The 13,543-nt window shown below is 40.6% G+C and overlaps 1 protein-coding gene across 11 annotated transcripts in view; it reads right to left on the bottom strand.

Moving 5' to 3' along the window:
* The window catches only part of VPS35L (VPS35 endosomal protein sorting factor like), a 133,811-nt gene that overhangs the window by 87,813 nt on the left and 32,455 nt on the right, over window positions 1–13,543 (bottom strand). The gene's annotated exons all lie outside the window — the stretch shown is intronic.

The raw sequence follows: 13,543 nt of genomic DNA on the forward strand, positions 1-13,543 counted from the left end.
ATGCAGATACTAAGGCTGGAACTTCTGTAACCACCTTGAACCATGAGAGCAACAAGACAGAAGACAGGATCCCTGGCACCACAGGCTGGCTGCCCCACTGGCCCTGACATTCCTTCCTGTTATTTTGAGTTTTCTAGCACTGACACCCAAGCCTAATCTTGACATACATCCTAAGGAATGGGAAGAGAATATGGAAAAATGGGGAAAAAACTCAAAACAAAAAACTCAACACCACCAAGAAGGCCACTGCTGAACTCTCAAATAGAAAACATTTTACCTGAGTTCTGAACCTCCCCCCCCAGCCCACCACTGGATGTGTCTTCTACTACAGTGTTCAATCAAAAGGGGAGGATTATTTAAGATAGCAAATGAATGTTAGCTCATCACTTGTTGTCCTTGATTCTGCTTTTTGCTACTTGGTGGTATACAAATAAGATGATCAAAATTCCTATGGAATTAGCAAAGAGATAAACCTCTAGGCACTTCATTAGCAGAGAACAGTCCTTCACCACAACTGCAGACATTTTGGAACTGCAATCACAAGTGTTTATTTTTCAATGTTCTGGCAAACTTGATTCATTCAAGAATTGTTCACTTGCTATTTTCAAGGGGAAGAGAAATTACCATTTCCCTTTGCTGGACTGAACGCATGCACTTAAAGTAAATTTCAAGTTCCAAAAGATGTAGACAGGAACAGATAGGGGTTATTCTTAAATTCATTTGTCAACCTTGCCTTGTGCAACAGGGAGGGGTGAGACTAATTTCCCTTCAGATGGCTGACTCATGGGACCTGAAATCCAAAAGCGAAAGGAAGTCTCTGAGGTCTTCTAATAAAATCCATCACTTAATAGTTAAGGGAAGAGAGGTTCAGAAGAGAGCTGGAGGTCACACTAAAGGCAAGCTGCCCTGCATATATACCCACTGTAAGCTACACAATCATCTACACACACTAAAGCAAGGCATTGAGCTTTCCTTCCAGTTCAAGAGAGAAGTTAGGAAAAGAACTATGTTATGCAGAACTTTAAAATCTTAAAGCTAACTAAACAATATACCCCTTTACTTCATTTGCTCAATATAAATGTTTTAAGAACCAACTAAAGGAGGGAGAAGCCAGGATGGTGGCGTGAGTAGTTCAGCAGAAATCTCCTCCCAAAAACATATATATTTTTGAAAGTACAACAAATACAACTATTCCTAAAAGAGAGACCAGTGGATACAGTACAACAGCCAGGCTACACCTACATCTGTGAGAAATAAGCATCACACGAAGGGGATAAGACACAAGCTGCGGCCTGGCGGGACCCAAGCACCCCCACCTACCCCAGCCCCCCGGCAGGAAGAAAGGAGTCAGAGCGGGGAGGGAGTGAAAGCCCAGGACTGCTAAACAACCAGCTTTAGTAATCCACACAGGGAGCGCAGACACACGGTGCACGGCATGCTGGATATTAGAGAAATGGAAAAGCAAAACCTGCCAGCAGGTCACAGCAACCTGCTCCCCTGGGACAAAAGCAAAGTGAGTGCTTTTTGAAAATCTTAAAGGGACAGGGACCTCACAGCTGGAAGAAATCGTCCCAGCACACTCAGCCCAGCAGCTGGGAATCCCGGGGAATGTTAGAAACCTAACTGCTGGGCAGCAGCGCAGCCCTAAAGCCCCTCAAAGCGATAAGCAGCCTCCAGTTGTTCCCCCGGCTGGTGCAGACTGTGACACACTGGCCCAATAGTGGGAGAGAGGCTGCGCGTGCCCGCGGCGGGGAGCAGCCACACATGCTAGCATTGGCGGTGCCAGAGGGAGCCGGGAGTGGCCGGCGTGAGTGGATGGTGGCAGCAGCCAAGGGACATGGGAGCAGTCTGTGCGAGCAGGTGGCCGCAGCGGCCGAGCAGCCCGGGAGCAGCCTGCACAATCCCGCAGTGGCGGCGGCCAAGCAGCCCGGGAGAGGCCCACGTGAGCCGACAGTGGAGGCAGGCAAGCGGCCCGGGAGCAGCCGCACCCCCAGCAGTCACCCAGAATCTTCTCCCAGTGTATAGCTGCTGGGGCCAGACCCAAAGGCCGCCACCACTCCCCACAGGGCTCTGGGCTACCCTGACAAAGACCCCGCCCACTGCAGCTTCCGGGGTTAAACTGGAGGTTGCTCCAGGAGTGTGGGTAACTGACACAGGAAGCGGAGAAGGGCAAGGTGATCAGCAAGTAGGAAAGGACATTGTTCTCCCAGCTGACACATGCACTACCTGCCTACAGCTACCTCTATCACCATGAAAAGGCAGAAGAATTTGGTCCAGTCCAGAATTACCCAGACAACCCCCGAGAGAGGGCCTGGGGAGATAGACATAACCAATCTCCCTGAAAAAGAATTCAAAATAAAGGTCATAACCATGCACATGGATCTGCAGAGAAATATTCAAGAGTTAAAGTATAAAATCTGGAGGGAGAATACAGAAATGAAACAATCTCTGGAAGGACTTAAAAGCAGACTGGATGAGGTGCAAGAGGCCGTTAATGCAATAGAAATCAGAGAACAGGAACACAGAGAAGCTGAGGTGGAGAGAGATAAAAGGATCTCCAGGAATGAAAGAATATTAACAGAACTGTGTGACCAATCTAAAGGGAACAATATTGGCATTATAGGCGTACCAGAAGAAGAAGAGAGAGAAAAAGGGAAAGTGTCTCTGAAGAAATAATTGCTGAAACTTCCCAAAACTGGGTGAGGAAATACTCTCTCAGACCATGGAGGTGCACAGAACTCCCAAAGCAAGGGACCCAAGAAGGACAACACCAAGACATAAAATAATTAAAATGGCAAAGATCAAAGACAAGGACAGAGTATTAAAGGCATCCAGAGAGAGAAAAAAGGTCACCTACAAAGGAAAACCCATCAGGCTATCATCAGACTTCTCAACAGAAACCCTACAGGCCAGAAGAGAATGGCATGATATACTTAATGCAATGAAACAGAAGGGCCTCAAACCAAAACTACTATATCCAGCACGATTATCATTTATATATGAAGGATGGATTAAACAATTCCCAGACAAGCAAAAGTTGAGGGAATTTGCCTCCCACAAACCACCTCTACAGGGCATCTTACAGGGACTGCTCTAGATGGGAGCACACCTAAGGCTAAATAGATGTCACAAGAGAAAATAAAATCACAGCAAAGAAAGCGGACCAACCAAATACTAACTAAAGGCAAAAAATAAAATCAACTACTCACAAAAGCAGTCAAAGGAAACACAAAAGAACACAGAATAAAACACCTAACATACAAATAATAGAGGAGGAGGAATAAGAAGGGAGAGAAATAAAGAATCAGCAGACCGTGTTTATAATAGCTCAATAAGCGAGTTAAGTTAGACAGTAAAATAGTAAAGAAGCTAACCCTGAACCTTTGATAACCACAAACTTAAAGCCTGCAATGGCAATAAGTACATACCTTTCAATAATCACCCTAAATGTAAATGGACTGAATGCACCAATCAAAAGACACAGAGTAATAGAATGGATAAAAAAACAAGATCCATCCATATGATGCTTAAAAGAGACTCACCTCAAACCCAAAGACATGCACAGACTTAAAGTCAAGGGATGGAAAAAGATATTTCATGCAAACAACAGGGAGAAAAAAGCAGGTGTAGCAATACTAGTATCAGACAAAACAGACTTCAAAATAAAGAAAGTAACAAAAGATAAAGAAGGACATTACATAATGATAAAGGGCTCAGTCCAACAAGAGGACATAACCATTATAAATATATATGCACCCAATACAGGAGCAACAACATATGTGAAACAAATACTAACAGAACTAAAGGAGGAAATAGAATGCAATGCATTCATTCTGGGAGACTTCAACACACCACTCACTCCAAAGGACAGATCCACCAGACAGAAAATAAGTAAGGACACAGAGGCACTGAACAACACACTAGAACAGATGGACCTAATAGACATCTACAGAACTCTACAAACAAAAGCAACAGGATACACATTCTTCTCAAGTGCACATGGAACATTCTCCAAAATAGACCACATACTAGGCCACAAAAAGAGCCTCAGTAAATTCCAAAAGATTGAAATCCTACCAACCAACTTTTCAGACCACAAAGGTATAAAACTAGAAATAAACTGTACAAAGAAAGCAAAAAGGCTCACAAACACATGGAGGCTTAACAACACGCTCCTAAATAATCAATGGATCAATGACCAAATCAAAATGGAGATCCAGCAATATATGGAAACAAACGACAACAACAACACAAAGCCCCAACTACCGTGGGATACAGCAAAAGCAGTCTTAAGAGGAAAGTATATAGCAATCCAGGCATATTTAAAGAAGGAAGAACAATCCCAAATGAATGGTCTAATGTCACAATTATCGAAATTGGAAAAAGAAGAATAAGTGAGGCCCTAAGGTCAGCAGAAGGAGGGACATAATAAAGATCAGAGAAGAAATAAATAAAATTGAGAAGAATAAAACAACAGCAAAAATCAATGAAACCAAGAGGAATGAAATTCCTCAAGAAAATAAACAAAATAGATAAGCCTCTAGCCAGACTTATTAAGAGGAAAAGAGAGTCAACACAAATCAACAGAATCAGAAATGAGAAAGGAAAAATCACGACAGACCCCAAGGAAATACAAAGAATTATTAGAGAGTACTATGTACTAGTATATACGCTAACAAGCTGGGAAACCTAGGAGAAATGGACAACTTCCTAGAAAAATACAACCTTCCAAGACTGACGCGGAAAGAACAGAAAATCTAAACAGACCAATTACCAGCAACGAAATTGAAACGGTCATCAAAAAACTACCAAAGAACAAAACCCGTGGGCCAGATGGATTTACCTCGGAATTTTATCAGACATACAGAGAAGACATAATACCCATTCTCCTTAAAGTTGTCAAAAAAATAGAAGAGGAGGGAATACTCCCAAACTCATTCTATGAAGCCAACATCACCCTCATACCAAAACCAGGCAAAGACGACACCAAAAAAGAAAACTACAGACCAATATCCCTGATGAACGTAGATGCAAAAATACTCAACAAAATATTAGCAAACTGAATTCAAAAATACATCAAAAGGATCATACACCATGACCAAGTGGGATTCATCCCAGGAATGCAAGGATGGTACAACATTCGAAAATCCATCAACATCATCCACCACATCAACAAAAAGAAAGACAAAAACCACATGATCATCTCCATAATGCTGAAAAAGCATTCGATAAAATTCAACATCCATTCCTGATAAAAACTCTCAACAAAATGGGTATAGAGGGCAAGTACCTCAACATAATAAAGGCCATATATGATAAACCCACAGCCAACTTCATACTGAACAGCGAAAAGCTGAAAGCTTTTCCTCTGCAATCGGGAACAAGACAGGGATGCCCACTATCCCCACTGTTATTCAACATAGTACTGGAGGTCCTAGCCATGGCAATTGGACAAAACAAAGAAATACAAGGAATCCAGATTGGTAAAGAAGAAGTTAAACTGTCACTATTTGCAGATGACATGACATTGTACATAAAAAACCCTAAAGACTCCACTCCAAAACTACTAGAGCTAATATCGGAATTCAGCAAAGTTGCAGGATACAAAATTAATACACAGAAATCTGTGGCTTTCCTATACACTAACAATAAACTAATAGAAAGAGAAATCAGGAAGACAATTCCATTCACAACAGCATCAAAAAGAATAAAATACCTAGGAATAAACCTAAAGTGAAAGACCTATACCCTGAAAACTGTAAGACACTCTTAAGAGAAATTAAAGAGGTCACTAACAAATGGAAACTCATCCCATGCTCTTGGCTAGGAAGAATTAATATCATCAAAATGGCCATCCTGCCCAAAGCAATATACAGATTCAATGCAATCCCCATCAAATTACCAACAGCTTTCTTCAATGAACTGGAACAAATAGTTCAAAAATTCATATGGAAACACCAAAGACCCCGAATAGCTAAAGCAATCCTGAGAAGGAAGAATAAAGTGGGAGGGATCTCACTCCCTAACTTCAAGCTCTACTACAAAGCCACAGTAATCAAGACAATTTGGTACTGGCACAAGAACAGAGCGACAGACCAATGGAACAGAATAGAGACTCCAAACATTAACCCAAACATATGTGGTCAACTAATATTTGATAAAGGGGTCATGGACATACAATGGGGAAATGACAGCCTCTTCAAAAGATGGTGCTGGCAAAACTGGAGAGCTACATGTAAGAGAATGAAACGGGATCACTGTCTAACCCCATACACAAAAGTAAATTCGAATTGGATCAAAGACTTGAATGTAAGTCATGAAACCATAAAACTCTTAGAAAAACATAGGCAAAAATCTCTTAGACATAAACATGAGTAACCTCTTCTTGAACATATCTCCCCAGGCAAGAGAAACCAAAGCAAAAATGAACAAGTGGGACTGTATCAAGCTGAAAAGCTTCTGTACAGCAAAGGACACCATCAATAGTACAAAAAGGTATCCTACAGTATGGGAGAATATATTTGAAAATGACAGACCCGATAAAGGTTTGACATCCAAAATATATAAAGAGCTCACACACCTCAACAAACAAAAAGCAAATAATCCAATTAAAAAATGGGCAGAGGAGCTGAACAGACAGTTCTCCAAAGATGAAATTCAGATGGCCAACAGACACATGAAAAGATGCTCCACATCACTAGTTATCAGAGGAATGCACATTAAAACCACAATGAGATATCACCTCACACCAGTAAGGATGGCTGCCATCCAAAAGACAAACAACAACAATTGTTGGCGAGGTTGTGGAGAAAGGGGAACCCTCCTACACTGCTGGTGGGAATGTAAATTAGTTCAACCATTGAGGAAAGCAATATGGAGGTTCCTCAAAATGCTCTAAATAGACTTACCATTTGACCCAGGAATTCCACTTCTAGGAATTTACCCTAAGAATGCAGCACTGCAGATTGAAAAAGACAGATGCACCCCTATGTTTATCGCTGCACTATTTACAATAGCCAAGATATGGAAGCAACCTAAATGTCCATCAGTAGATGATTGGATAAAGAAGATGTGGTACATATACACAATGGAATATTATGCAGCCTAAGAAAAAAACAAATCCTACCATTCGCAACAACATGGATGGAGCTAGAGGGTATTATGCTCAGGAAATAAGCCAGGCAGAGAAAGACAAGTACCAAATGATCTCACTCATATGTGCAGTATAAGAACAAAAGAAAACTTAAGGAACAGAACAGCAGCAGAAGCACAGAACCCAAGAATGAACTAATAATTACCAAAGGGAAAGGGACTGGGGAGGACGGGTGGGAAGTGAGGGATAAGGGCGGGAAAAAAAGAAAGGGGGCATTACAATTAGCATGTGTAGTGTTGGGGGGGCATGGGGAGGGCTGTGCAACACAGAGAAGACAAGTAGTGATTCTATAGCATCTTACTATGTTGAAGGACAGTGACTGTGAACTTCGTGACAAGTAGTGATTTTACAGCATCTCACTTTGTTGAGGGACAGTGACTATGAACGGGGATGTCGGGGGGGACTTGGTGAAGGGGGGAGCCTAGTAAACATAATGTCCTTCATGTAATTGTAGATTAATGGTACCAAAATAAATAAAAAGAAAAAAAATAATAGAAAATTGTATGTCCATGTCTCCTTTATCATATATTAATTGACCATATATGTTTGGGTTAATATCTGGACTCTTTATTCTGTTTCACTGGTCTGTGGGTCTTTTCTTGTGCCAGTACCAAATTGTACCAATCAATGAATCAATGTAAAAATCAATGAAACCAAGAGCTGGTTCTTTGAAAAAAATAAACAAAACAGATAAGCCCCTAGCCAGACTTATAAGAGAAAAAGAGAATCTACACACATCAACAGAATTAGAAACAAGAAAGGAAAAATCATGACAGATCCCACAGAAATACAAAAAATTATTAGAGAATACTATGAAAATCTATATGCTAACTAGCTGGAAAACCTAGAAGAAATGGACAACTTCCTAGAAAAATACAACCTTCCAAGAATGACCAAGAAAGAAACACAAAATCTAAACAGACCAATTACCAGCAAAGAAATTGAAGCGGTAATCAAAAAACTACCCAAGAACAAAACTCCTGGGCCAGATGGATTCACTGCTGAATTTTATCAGACATATAGAGAAGACATAATATCCATTCTCCTTTAAGTTTTCCAAAAAATAGAAGAGGAGGGAATACTTCTAAAGTCATTCTATGAAGCCAGCATCACTCCAATACCAAAACCAGGCAAAGACCCCAGAAAAAAAGAAAATTATAGACCAATATCCCCGATGAACATAGAGTCAAAAATACTCAACAAAATATTAGCAAACTGAATTCAAAAATACATCAAGAGGATCATACACCATGACCAAGTGGGATTCACCCCAGGGATGCAAGGATGGTACAACATTAAAAAAATCCATCAACATCATCCACCACATCAACAAAAAGAAGGACAAAAACCACATGATCATCTACCCAGAAGCCGAAAAAGCATTCAACAAAATTCAACATCCATTCATGATAAAAACTCTCAACAAAACGGGTATAGAGGGCAAGTACCTCAACATAATAAAGGCCATATATGACAAACCCACAGCCAACATCATATTTAATAGCGAGAAGCTGAAAGCTTTTCCTCTAAGATTGGGAACAAGACAGGGATGCCCACTCTCCCCATTGTTATTCAATATAGTACTGGAGGTCCTAGCTATGGCAATCAGACAAAACAAAGAAATACAAGGCATCCAGATTGTTAAAGAGGAAGTCAAACTGTCACTATTTGCAGATGACATGACACTGTACATAAAAAACCCTAAAGCCTCCATTTCAAAACTAGTAGAATATCTGAATTCAGCAAAGGTGCAGGAAACAAAATTAATACACAGCAATCTGTGGCTTTCCTATACACTAATGATGAATTAACAGAAAGAGAAATCAGGAAAACAATTCCATTCACAACTGCATCAAAAAGAATAAAATACCTAGGAATAAACCTAACCAAGGAAGTGATACACCTATACCCTGAAAACCACAAGACACTCTTAAGAAAAATTAAAATGGACATTAACAAATGGAAACTCATCCCATGCTCTTGGCTAGGAAGAATTAATATTGTCAAAATGGCCATCCTGCCTAAAGCAATCTACAGATTCAATACAATGCCTATCAAAATACCAAGAACATTCTTCAACGAACTGGAATAAATAATTTAAAATTCATATGGAACCACAAAAGAAACCGAATAGCCAAAGCAATCCTGAGAAGGAAGAATAAAGCAGGGGGGATCTCGCTTCCCAACTTCAAGCTCTACTACAAAGCCACAGTAATCAAGACAATTTGGTACTGGCACAAGAACAGAGCCACAGACCAATGGAAGAGAATAAAGAGTCCAGATATTAACCCAAACATATATGGTCAATTAAAATATGATAAAGGAGACATGGACATACAATGGGGAACTGACAGCCTCTTCAACAATTGTTATTGGCAAAACTGGACAGCTACATGCAAGAGAATGAAACTGGATCACTGTCTAACCCCATACACAAAAGTAAATTCAAAATGGATCAAAGACCTGAATGTAAGTCATGAAACCATAAAACTCTTAGAAAAAAAACGTGGGCAAAAATCTCTTGGACATAAACATGAGCAACTTCTTCATGAACATATCTCCCCAGGCAAGGGAAACAAAAGCAAAAATGGACAAGTGGGACTACATCAAGCTGAAAAGCTTCTGTACAGCAAAGGACACCACCAAGAGAACAAAAAGGCATCCTACAGTATGAAAGAATATATTCAGAAATGACATATCTGACAAAGGGTTGACATCCAAAATATATAAAGAACTCATGGCACCTCAACAAACAAAAAGTAAAAAATCCAATTAAAAAATGGGCAGAGGAGCTGAACAGACAGTTCTCCAAAGATGAAATTCAGATGGCTAACAGACACATGAGAAGATGCTCCACATCACTAGTCATCAGAGAAATACAAATTAAAACCACAATGAGATATCACCTCACACCAGTAAGGATCACCACCATCCAAAAGACAAACAACAACAAATGTTGGTGAGGTTGTGGAGAAAGGGGAACCCTCCTACACTGCTGGTGGGAATGTAAACTAGTTCAACCATTCTGGAAAACAGTATGGAGGTTCCTCAAAAAACTCAAAATAGAAATGCCATTTGACCCAGGAATTCCACTCCAAGGAATTTACCCTAAGAATGCAGCAGCCCAGTTTGAAAAAGACATATGCACTCCTATGTTTGTCACAGCACTATTTACAATAGCCAAGAAATGGAAGCAACCTAAGTGTCCATCAGTAGATGATTGGATAAAGAAGATGTGGTACATATACACAATGGAATATTATTCAGCCATAAGAAAACAAATCCTACCATTTGGAACAACATGGATGGAGCTAGAGGGTATTATGCTCAGTGAAATAGGCCAGGCAGAGAAAGACAAGTATCAAATGATTTCACTCATCTCTGGAGTATAAGAACAAAGAAAAAAACCAAAGGAACAAAACAGCAGCAGACTCACAGAACCCTAGAATGGACTAACAGCTACCAAAGGGAAAGGGATTGGGGAGGATGGGTGGGAAGGGAGGGATAAGGGGAAAAAAAGGGGCATTACTATTACAGACTTAATGTAGGGGGGAGCACGGGGAGGGCTGTACAACACAGAAAAGACAAGTAGTGATTCTATAGCATCTAACTATGCCGATGGACAGTGACTATAATGGGGTATGTGGGGGGGACTTGATGATGGGGGGAGTCTAGTAAACATAATGTTGCTCATGTAATTGTGTAGATTAATGATACCAAAATTTAAAAAAAAATTAAGTATTAGAATACAGAATGAATTAAGGGGAGTGGTTTCTAGAGAAGGCTCCTGTCAAGCTGGCATTGTAACTGAGCCCTGAATTTCAAAAAGGATCCAGTCATGTTTAGATGTGGAGGAAACATATTCCATGGAGAAGAAATATCAAGGGCAAGGGCCCTGAGGTATGGGTGACCTCTGGCATGGTCAAAGAAGAGGAAAGCAAGCCAATGTGGTGTGCAGCAAGGGGAGAAGTGGGCATCACATACCAGGTCACACAGGGTTGCAGCCTTGGCAAAGAGCAGAGAGTTTTTCTCAGTACAATGGAAACTGCTTGAAGGATACTGAGCAGAGGAATGACATGACATGACACGATTTATCCCTTGGCACTTGGCTGCTACATGGAGAATGAACTCAGAATTTGGAAATTAATTCCAAAGAGACATTGCTGCAATGAAGAGCAGAGATTTCTTCCTTCTAGTTTTCATTTATTTTTCTTCTCTGTGCTTCTTTTTCCAACCCTGAATTTCTGTGGGTATTTTAGGATGGGGGAGGAGACCCATGAGTCTAGTTCTCTTTCATCTGCCAAGTCTCTACACTAGCTGAGAGGTCTCTTTACAGAACAGTGTTTATAGGGGTGCCACATCATCTTAAGAGGTGTCTGAAGGCCAGGTCAGGTAAGGACACTGCTGAATCAGATGCAGCCTAATCAGCCATGGGGAAAATAAAGATGGGAGGGCCCACAGCTGATGATGAGAACCCCCCATACAATAAACCCAAACTGTTTCTCCCAACATAGAAATAGTTATTTCATCTCTTGGAGTGGATGATATCTTTACATATGTACTAAATTAAGAGATGTCAGAAAAAATTACCACATCCAGTGGTATGTACTTCCCATGACCCAAAGGACACCAGTATTTTTCTAAATGCATAAGAGCTATGCTTTAGTTAAAATTCCTGAAGGTGAAGGGCTCCAAAATTAAATTCACCCGTCAGACCTTGATTCAGATGTAAAGAATGAGCATACACATGCCACCAGAGGTCTCTCTATACATCATTTCTTTAGGCAGAATTCTGCACAGATTTCAAAAGCTTTCTTCACAATTACTGTTAAGAGTCATTCCCAAGATCATGGACTTTGGGAAAAAGGCTTCCCCACTCCCTTTCAGGTTCCTGGAACCAGGGAACACAGGTGAAGATTTTAACTGAAAGGGGGGGAAAAAAATGAAGAAATTATTTTCAAGAGAACAAAAGCCTGATTTGTGTTGCTCAAGGTCAAAAACAGGTACTGGGGAAGGAAGAATTTTAGTGCTAAAAGTGCTAATTAATATATTTGGACAAGGACTAGAATAGGAAAATAGCCTTTTATCTTGACTTTTTATAGTTTAGGATGGGTTTAGTAATTTTTCCTTTTATAGTTTAGGAAGGGTTACTAGTAATTTTTCCTTAATTGTCTCTAAAATGTTGTTTGTATAGTAAGTGAACATGGGGAGCAAGGAAAATTACTGCAGTAATGTGAACTCAAATGCCTCTGGAGGCCAGGTGGGTAATGTACATATTTTTAAGTGGTTAGGTATTGAACAATAGGAAGGAGTAGAACCTGTATCAAGCAGCATTTTAAAAAATACTGTTGAGGCCGAAGAAAACACCTATTTGGGTTTAATCCTGCCTATAGGCTAAGTGTTCACTGCTGTTGGCATAGCACATGAAGTATAAGTTGGTGAGTATAAATTAAATAAATGTACTCTGATTTCCCAAATTCTTAAGCTGACAGAGAGGTCTTTTCCATTTCTCACTCAGACTGGTCTCCTGCCTACCTTTCCTGGCTGCCTCCTTAATCTTGAAAAATCCAGGATGTGGGAGATGTTAAAAACAACACAGGTATGATGTGGTGCAGGGGAGTGTTCAGAGCAGTACCACCCAGTAGAAGTATCATGTGAGCCACGTTCAGAGAAAGTAAAACAGGTGAAATTTTAGTAATATACTTCATTCAACCCAATTCATTCAAAGTATCACTTCAACAGGTAATCAATATTAAAAAAAATTTTAATGAGGTATTTCACGGTCTTTTATTTGCATTAACCCTCTGACACCCAGTGTATGTTTTACTACTCACAGCACATGTCACTTGGGACTGACCAGATCACAAGTGCTCAAAAGCCCTGTGTGATTGGTGGCCGCTGATGCAAGGTCAGCACCCAGAAAGAGCACGTTAGTTAGGCTCTCGCTAGCACACAGCGGGGCTGAGGGCAAGTCCCTGAGTCTTCCACACTGGGTCTGCCCCTCTCTGATGAGACGAGATGGTTCCTAAGAATTCCTCTCTCCCTGAAGGTCTGAAGTTCTGTCACTTCCTGGGAAATAAGTATATCATATAGTTTTAAAAATATAGATAGATAACTAGATGGATGTAGGAAAGAAGGAAAAAATGAATGAGCAGAGGTAGAATTATGGGTTCTTGCTGCTGATGCCATCACCTGGCCAGGAACAGGAGGGGGAACGGATGTGGAGGGGGCTCGCTGTACCTCGCACAGCTGAGAACATTTCCCTGGAGCAGTGCTAGGAACTGGAAGAGGGGTTAAAAGGAAAGGTAAGTTGCTGCTGAAAGTTTCATGTTGCCAGACACATCATCACCATTTATATGACAAAGAAATTCATAACTGAGTTGCCCCATT

Source organism: Manis javanica, chromosome 10 (genome assembly GCF_040802235.1).
Source record: "Manis javanica isolate MJ-LG chromosome 10, MJ_LKY, whole genome shotgun sequence".
Taxonomy (NCBI): Eukaryota; Metazoa; Chordata; class Mammalia; order Pholidota; family Manidae; genus Manis; species Manis javanica.